At 38.3% G+C, this 9,945-nt stretch overlaps 1 pseudogene; it reads right to left on the bottom strand.

Moving 5' to 3' along the window:
• Positions 1–7,054: 7,054 nt before the first annotated feature.
• Positions 7,055–9,945, bottom strand: part of LOC101580142 — a 46,520-nt pseudogene continuing 43,629 nt past the window's right edge.

Genomic DNA, 9,945 nt, shown 5'->3' with positions numbered 1-9,945 from the left:
TTTCTGAATATTGCTTAATCTTAATTTTTGTTCTAAGATTTATACTGTATCTTTGACTTACAATTTATTTAAAATGACATTGTATGATATCTTCTAGTATTAGAAACTTTAAAAAGTATATTTCCATTTTCTGTTGACTTAAAAAAAGAGGTTTGTACCTATAAAATAAAAGAAAAAAAGTAATAGATACAGCATTAAAAATATTTGTTTAAAATTATTACTGTTCTTTATAAACTTGTAGTAATAAATTTGTTTTACAATTAAAAAAAATGAAAAATTTGCATCAAAACTATTGATGCATGTTATCTACATTTTAAAAATGTATTGTGCTTACTCAAAGTAAATTTGTCTATTATAAATACTATTAAGGTCCTATTATGTAGCAGATGTTGTACTATAGTCTTAGGCTATACTAGTAAATAAAACAGACAAAAAAAAAGAAAGAATGGGTGTGGCAACAGTGGGCAGTCAGCAGTCCCCCTCCCTGCACCCAGTGGCATGGACAGGAGAGGGCAGGAACAGTGAATCAGCAGACAGCACTGCCAGTGACATGAGAGGACAGAGGTACAGTGGAGTGGAACAGTGACGGCAGTTTTAGGGCCAGGAGGGCCATCTGTACACGGGACTGGGAGATGCCTTGGGACTGTTTGTCAGAGGGTGCCACCATAGCTGGGACAATGACACAGAGACAGGTAGGGTTAGGAGATGTGGGCCAGCCACTGAAGGATATATAGAAAGTTGCTAGCTGAAGACTGGCACTAGCCTCTACCACCAGAGGCCAAGATCAGCCCCATATCTAACACTGATCCTATTGCAGAGTTACTCAGATTTGGCTCTGACTTAACACTACCACAGAACTCAGGGCACCAGAGGAATTTTATTGGTTTTTGTTTTTTGGTGTGTGTAGTGGATTGACAACTGGTAGTCAACCTGTAATGCCCAGCTGAACTGAACCAGCATGGTGCTGGGTGTGGAAGGCCCACCTGGGGATTGTTGCTAGCAGCATGGGAGGCAGAGCTGGAGAGGAAGACGTTAAGAGGCTCTAGGGAGCTGCTGGTTCTCCTGGGGGAGCTTATCATTCTGGCTTTCCTGATGAACTCAGCTGTTCTCATCATCTAAGAAGTTTGTGTCCTTGCTGTTTTGGAGAATGGCTGTGGGTCATTTTGTGGGAGCCCTGGTCTTTGCTTTGAGCATTGCTTCCTGGCTCTGGAGGAGAAGATGGTGCATTTGTGCTAGTTTTCCTGATAGGAGCTCACCTGTTCTCATTGTGGGAGAAGCTTGTTGCCGCGGCTGGCTATGGTACTTCAGAGGGGAGCTATGGTTCTTACTTTGAGCATCACTTTCTAGCTCTAGTGCAGACACTTCAGCATACTGGCAAAGATCCTTCATCCTACTGGTATAGATTTTCTAGCTTCCACCACTGTGGTTTAATTTTAAGCTCCTCAGCTAGTGAAGTTGAACATCTTGTATACCTGTTGGCTATTTGTATAGTTGTTTTTAAAAAATGACTTTTTAAGCCTCTTGTCCATTTTAAAGTCAGGTTATTTGCTTGCTAACTATTGAATGGTTATATATTTTGGATATTAGTTCCTTAGTAGGCACACAGCTTCTAAATATTTTCTCCTATTCTGCAGATTATCTTTTCAATCTATTGTTTCTCTGACATGCAGACACTTTTTAGTTTGATACAATCATCATTGTCTATTTTTATTTTACTGCTTTTTTTCTGGGGTGGGAGTTCTATCCAATAAAATCATGGTGAAGACCAATGAATGTCCAGATAGTTTCTCATATGGTTCCTTCCAGGAATTTTTTAAAAAATAATTTTAGATCTTACATCTAAGTTTTCGCAATTTTGAATTGATTTTTGTACATAGAATGTGTAAGGAATAACTTTATTCTTTGGCTTGTGAACAGCCAGTCTTCACAATAACATTAAAGAAAGATTATACGACTGTATGCTTTTGACATCTTTGTTGAATTAATTCAACAATTATGCCAGGATTAATTTCTGAGCTTTCTGTGGGGATCCATTGATCTGCGTGTCTGGCTTTGGGCCAGCACCGTTCTACTTTGGCTAGCAAATTTGTGTACTATATTTGGGAATCAGGCAGCTTCCAGTTTTCTTCTTGGTTAAGATTACTTTGACAATCTTTTGTGATTCCATAGACTTTTAGTATTGTTTTTTCTATTTCTGTGAAAAATCTCATTGGGATTTTGGTGGAGGTTGAATTGAATCTGCAGACAGTACAGACATTTTAGCAATCTTAATATTACTAACCTATGAATACAAGACCGCTTTCCATTTTGTGTCATCTTCAATTAATTTCATAAAGGTCTTAAGTTATCACTGAACAGATCTTTCATCTCCTTGGCTAGGTTTATGGATTTAAGTTTTTTTTGAATGCTAGTATAAATAGGATTGGCTTTGAAATCTCTTTTTCATACAGTTCATTATTAGCAAAGAGAAATGCAATTAATTTTGGGATGTTGATTTTTGTATCTTGTGATTTTGCTAAATTCTTTTATTAGTTTTCTGGTAGAGTCTTTAAGGTTTTTTAATACATTCAATATTGCATTAAAAGAAAGCTTGAGGCAGAATAAAACTTAACAGACAACAATTGAGAAAACAAAGTTTCATGAATCAGGAAGCGTCAAAATCAAAGGAGGTTACAACATTTGTTTTGGCACTGTGAGTACTGAGTTTTATATGTTTAACACATATAACAGGAGCACAATAAACTACTTTATAGGCTACACCATGGCATTTGCCTTATTTGATTAAGGTCTGTTGGGAGGCCTTAAATTGTGTAACCAATAAACCAGTTAATTGTCTATGAATGACTGATGGTTGATTCATAGTCAGTTAACTATAAGGAATGTCTTTCTGTTTTGGTTGGTTTGTATAAAGGTTGTAGGTTTAGAAACAACCTGACATTAACAGCCTGCTGCTTATTTTACTTAGACATATGTTGATTACTAGCAGACAACAACAATTTTTTCATATTTCTTTTTTGAGTTAAATGCCTTCTACTTCTAATTCTTATGAAATTGCTCTGGCTAGAGCTTCTTGTATTATGCTGAGTAAAGGTAGCTAGAGTGGGGGTCTTTGTCTTTTTTTCAGATTTGAGAAGAAAATCTTGCAGCTTGCATTTCTGAATATGGTGTTAGCGAGGGGATTGTCATAGTTAGTCTCTATTAAGGAGTTAAGGCACACTCCTTCCATATGTACTTCGTTGAGAGATTTGTTTTGAATCACAAAATCATGTTGAAATTTGTCAAACATTTTTTCCATAGTATATGATTTTTCTTCCCTTCAGTCTGTTCATGTCGTATATCACATACATTGATTTGTGTGTGTTGAACCATCCCTGCCATCCAGGGATAATCTCACTTGAATATGGTGTATGTACTGCTGAATTTAGTATTTTGGAGGGAGATTTTTCTTTTTTTATTAAAGAAATATTTTGAAAAAAATATTTTGGTTGGATCATGGTTGCAGTAGATCATGATTACATTCCTTGTTGGAGTTGGTACATGTGCATAGTATATTTTAACCTTTTCCATCACTTTCTCCTCCCCCTCATCCCCCTTCTCCCATCTTTTGTTTCCCTTCTGCAAAAGACCTAGGTGCCTTTTGCTATTATGTTTTGGGCTTTTTTTTTTTTTTTTGACTGTTTATTTATATTTTGGGTTTCTCATATAAGAGAAACCATGTGATATTTAAACTTGTGTGTCTGATTTGGCATTACCATATTAGTGCTTAAAATATTTCCCTCCAAGTTTTCCTCATCTTAGAAACTGGGGTTGAGAAGTCTGATGAGACGGAGCGTGCTCAGTGTGGCATGGTTCAGAGGGGGTACAGAAGTCTGTTGTGATTCTAATGGGTTCGCTTTTATAAATGATTTGTTTCTTTTCTGTAACAGCTTTTAAGGTTCTGTCCCTGTTTTTGGGATTTTAACTATGATGTAACATGGAGAGATCCTTTTCTGACGGTGGTTATTTGGGGCTCTATGTGCCTCATTTTCTTTTGTTAATTTTTTCTCTATATTGGAAATTTTTCTGCTATTATTTATGTAAAGTGGTTGTTTTGACATTTGCACTATATTCTGATTTTTCACTAATTCCATTTAATCTTAGATTAGTCTTCTTTGTATCATCTAACAGGTGTTGGATCCATTTTTTCATATTTTCAAGGCATATCTGAGTAATTTGTCTCCTATGGCAACAACTATGCAACAACAATAGTGTCAAAGACAAACTAGATATTGACATACCATAAGAGTCAATGATGTAACATATCTAATTAAAGAAAAAGAAACTATAATTTTAGTACAAACCTTAAGACAAGGCAAATATTAACATTTAGTAAATATCTACTAAATGTGACCATTATACCTCCACTAAACAACAAAATAAAATTTAACAGAATGCATAAAGTTAATTAAGATTAAATGATTATACTAGTAAAGGTAGAAGAGATGGGGAATGGGAGAACAAAAGAAGTAAAACTAGAAAAAGGCAGGAGAGATAGATCAGTGGTCAGAGAAGCACTTATTCCACTGAGCCATCTCCCCAGCCCCTAGATCAGTGGTCTAAGCACCTGCTTGGCAAGTGCAAGGACCCTGGTTTGATCCCTGGAACCTCATGCTGTGCTGGCCACAGAAACCCAGCACCCTGTGCTGGCCACTGAAAACTGGGAGTGGTGGCACACACCTGTAATCCCAGCACTGGGGAGGCTGAGAACAGGAGGATCACCATGAGTCCGAGCTTCATAGCGAGACCTGGTACCCAATACAAAATTTTTTCAAAAGTTAGACTGTCAGGCCAGGGAAATAGCTCAGTAGAATAAACACTTGCCTGGCAAACACAAGGTCCTGAGTTCAATCCCCAGTACTGCCAAAAAAAATAAAAATAAAAAAATAAAAGTTAGAATGTCATATAGTTGAAATCATACAGTATATATCATTTATAGATTGGGTTCTTTTACTTCATAATAATCATTTAAGTCTCAATAGCTGTCTCAGCATGCCAGAGGGGCCAGGCAAGCACAGCACGCTGGGGATCAAACCCCAGTCCCTGCGCCTGCTTAGGCAGGCACTTTAGTCCACTGAGCTATCTGTCCAGCCTAACTCCTGGTTTTCTCAGCCCAGCTTTAGCCTATGGATTTATGTGGTGCCCTCTGTTCTAGAGGCTCCTCTGCCCATTCACCCCAGGCTGTGGCAACCGTCTAAGTCAAGGCACATCCTTGTTCACTCTGGTAGATGGGGAAAGTTACCAGACTTCTGATCTGTGCTGGATGTAGGCAAGAGAGTGCAAGGTCAAGCAGATTTCTGCACCTAATGCTTAAACTTTCAGAATAAGCTGCTTCTCAAAGCCACATACACTGGGCCTGGCTTCTTATGGCAGGCATAACCTTGTGTCCTTCCCTGTCTGAACTTAAACTTCCTAGGGAGTCTATGTTTAACCCTTACTTCTACTGTCTCCTGTAGTTGTCTTTCACCAATCACCATGGGGAGGTAACACTGGGAACCCTCAAGTAAATTTGTATTTTAGTTTTTCTGAGGCTCAGTCTTAAATAATCAACCCCTTCACAAAATGGAACCCGATTCAACATTCTCTGGCAATAATGGCAGGTGTGGCAGTGAATTTTTTCTCTGATTATTTCCAGCCATGTGGAAGGAGTCACCTTAGAGCAAACTTCCATGCTATCTTTGCAGTTAAAAGAGCCATGGGCTTTTCTTGGTGCTAGGGGCTGCTGTCCCTTGTTTCCTCCTGGACCTCCTGACCTTGGGGCATACCTGGTGTCTGTGAAGGGAAGTTGCCTCTCTGGGAGTTGGGTCACCTCTCAGATGGCTTCTTTTTTTTATTTTCAAACTCAGCTGTATTTATTACCTCTTAAAGCAGAGTGTGACCTGGGCACTTCACTTCCATTCACAGGCCTTGTTCCAAATGATTTTTGAAATAGCTCTGCACTATCCCTAGGAAGCTGTTTCTCCCTTGAAACAGTGCTTTTCTTTGGAAAACAAGCCCGTGCAGCTTCTGGAATCAAGTTTTCAGTATAACATACTTCTAGAATCCTAGGACATGTGGATTTGAAACTTCTGGGGATGGTTTTAAAAAAAAGACTTATAGAAAACTTGGCCTTTTTACCAAGATATTGCTGGAGGCAAAGAAGAAAGTCCCTGCCCATCTCAAAGCTGAAGCCAACGCAAAAGAAGGGTATGCTAAAAGATATCCATAGCCACAAAAAGAAGATACAAACGTCACCCACCTTCCGCTGTCCCAAGACACTGTGGCTCCGGAGGCAGCCCAAATACCTTCAGAAGAGCACCCCCATGAGAAACAAGCTTGACCAGTATGGCATCATCAAGTTCCCCCAACCAGAGTCAGCCATGAAAAAGATCAAAGACAACTGCATGTGTTCATTGTGGATGTCAAAGCCAATTAGCACCAAATCAAACAGGCTGTAAAGAAGCTCCATGACATTGATGTTGCCAAGGTCAATACCCTAATCAGGCCTGATGAAGAGAAGAAGGCATATATTTGACTGACTCCTGATTATGTTGCATTGGATGTAACCAACAAAATTGGGATCATCTAAACTGAGTCCAGCTCACTAAGTCTAAATATATCCTTTTTTCCCAGTTAAAAAAAAAAGAGAGAGAGAGAGAGAGAGAGAAAACTCAAGCTATCTTAATAAATATTCCTTTAAACATCAGGGAATCTCAACACTTCAGAGACAACAAGATTTGATCCACTGAGGAATCTGGCTTGGTAACTAAGCACTTCAGACCTCACAAAGTTAACATCTTACCACAAATATCTCAACCTGTTAAAATAAACCAAGGTGAAACTAGAGAAAGCACTGCTAGCTCTGCTTTGGTGCCTAAAATATCACAGTATTACTTAAAAGTAGAAAGAAATCTTATCTTCCCCTTTAGAGCAGTTATCATGCCATACAGTTGTAACAAAAAATCCTCAAAAATGTATGTTATCAGAGGGAATGAAGGCTAAAGTACTGAGCATGCATTAGTGGTTGTTTGGGCAGAGTTCAGTCAACTTCTTCCATGTGTGACGTGTTGTTATCTCCTTCAAGGGGTAGCAACTCCTCGTTGACAGCAGCAGTGGTGTTACTGGCGGTGGGGTCATCCTCTTCAATACCTAGACCCAGCTTGATCACCCTGTAAATCCTGCTCATGTGTGTGTGCGGGTCTTCCAGGCTGAAGCCAGAGGACTGGATGACTAGATCCTCCAGAGACTTGTTCTTATCACCCTCAGCCTTTTGCCTCAAGGTCTCAGTAATAAAGCAGTCAGGGTTTATCTCCAGGTGCTCCTTTGCTGCCATGTAACCCATCATGGAATTATCTCTTAGGGCCTGGGCTTTCACGATTCTTTCCATGTTCATCATCCAGCCATATATGCTAGTGACAAAACAGCATGGGGATGTCACTAATTGGTTTGACATGACCACCTTTTTGACTTTTTCTCCAAGATGTCTTTCATGATCTTGCACAGGTTTTTAAATTTTGTCTTTCTCTTCCTGTTTTTTTTTTTTTTTTCTCTCCTCTTCATCTTCTTGAAGTTCCAAACCCTCTTTAGTAACTGGCACTAAAGTTTTCCCCTCAGATTCCTTCAGCTGCTGGACACAGTATTCATGATGGGCTCGATCACGTAGACCACTTCTAAGCCGTGCTTCCAGAGCCATTCCACAAAGGCTGAGTTAGCTGCCTGGTCCTTGGCTTCATCTGTGATGCAATAGATGTGCTTCTGGTTCTCCTTCATCCTGGTGCAATAGTTCTTGAGAGAAACCATCTCATTCCCAGAAGCAGATGTGTAGTAGCATAGCAGTTCTGAAAGCTTCTTTTGATTCTGAGAGTCTTCATGTATCCCAAGCTTTATATACTTAGAAAGCTGCTCATAGAACTTCTTGTACTTCTCCTTATCCTCTGCCAGTTCAGTGAACAATTCTAAGCACTTTTTTTTTTTAACCAAATTCTTTCTGATGACTTTCAAAATTTTACTATGTTGTAATATTTCCTGAGAAATATTTAGAGGGGTATCCTCAGAGTCCACCACCCCTCTTATGAAATTCAGGTACTTGGGGATCAGCTCCTCATAGGTGTCCATGATGAAAACTCTGCAGACATACAACTTGATGTTGTTGTTCTTCTGTCTGTTTTCTAATAGGTCAAAAGGAGCTTGAAATGAGACAAAAAGAAGGGCCCTGAATTCTAACTGTCCTTCAATGGAAAAATGCTTCACTGCCAGGTGATGTTCTCAGTCATTGGTCAGACGCTTGTAGAACTCCTCATACTCCTTGTTAGTAATATCGTCAGGGTTTCTGGTCCAGATGGGCTTTGTTTTGTTCAGTTCTTCTTGGTTGATATTAATTCTTAATTTTCTTCTTCATCTTGTCACCATCCTTCTTTTCTTCCTCTTCTTCATTAGAACCAACATCCTCTATTTCAGGCTTGTCATTAGATTCCTATTCTTTTTTTTCTTTGTCTTCCTCTTTGGCCTCCTTTTCTTTAGCCTCATCATCACTCACTTCTTTATCTCTTTCCTTCTCCACATAAAAAGTAATGGGATAACCAATGAACTGTGAATGCTTCTTCACAATCTCTTTTCTTCCAAATATTCAGTTTGGTCTTCTTTTTAAATTTTTTTTTTATTTTTTCAATATTTTATTGAGAAATAAATAGCAATGAGACAGTTTCAAATCAAATTGGTAGGACAATTCTAATAGTTAACACATTGCATACTGTCTTCTTAGTGGTTATTTGTTGTACGAGATGCAGACATGATATCCTATTTACAAACACTATTAGAAAATATCCCTTTATGCATTGAATTAAGAGAATGTAGCCATATATCTATCTTAACGATTTTGAATACACAGATACAAAATGGTCATTCATCTGTATCCCCCTTTTTTGTTTATTTCCATCATTTAAATATTTTAGGTGTGTGAATTCAGCAAAATATTCCAAAATAGTCCAGTAGTCCATAATAGTATTGGGTCTTCCGTTTCACTGGCAATGTCAGAAGTTGTTGACCTGAGTCCCCTACAGCTTAACATAACAACATGGCTTTACTTCTTATATTTTGTTTTTATACTTTTATGCTGGATGGTTAAGACCAAGATGAGGCAAGACCTATGCAACAAGAATTGTAGCTTTTGGATCTTATGAAGTCAGTCAAATCCCCTCAGGATTTATCCTGAGACCTTGTACCTCAGACTGTAGAACCTTTGTCAATGTCAGCCATGTGGATGAGTCATGGCCATTGCTTGGCCAATGTGCTCGCTGTGAAAGCCTGAGAGAATGTTTTCTCTCCATGTGACTCTCCTAAGGCACACTCTACATCATTGTTCACTTTCCTCTTTGGCTCCATAAACTCCTTGATCAGAAAATTTGGGACACTACTGAGTTACATGATGTTATAGTACAAGTTCTCATAGGTCCTGAGTCTTAATTGACCATTCACAATGTTGGTTTTTCCTATCCAGGATATGGAATATCTTTCCATTTTCTGAAATCCTCTATGATCTCTTTTTAAAAAGTACTTTACTTTTCCTTGAAAAGATCTTTGACTTCTTTAGTTAGATTAATTCCAAGATATTTCATTTTCCACAGTGCTATTGTAAAAGGAATTGTTTCCATAATTTCCCTCTCGTGTGTTTGTTATCTGTGTAGAGGAATGCTATTGACTTTAGGTATTGACTTTATATCCTGCTATGCTACTGAATTTCTGTATTAAATCTAGTTGCTTTGTGGTGGAGTTTTTTTGGTTTTCCAAGTAAAGTATCATGTCTTGTGCAAATAATGATAATTTAACTTCTTCTTTACCTATTCTTATTCTTTTTATTTCTTTCTCTTGTCTAATGGCTGTAGCTAATGATTCCAGAACTATATTGAATAGGAGTGGTGATAGAGGACATCC

This window comes from Octodon degus, unplaced genomic scaffold, assembly GCF_000260255.1.
Source record: "Octodon degus isolate 3935 unplaced genomic scaffold, OctDeg1.0 scaffold00009, whole genome shotgun sequence".
In the NCBI taxonomy this organism is placed as follows: Eukaryota; Metazoa; Chordata; class Mammalia; order Rodentia; family Octodontidae; genus Octodon; species Octodon degus.
This window is presented reverse-complemented; position numbering and strand designations above follow the sequence as displayed.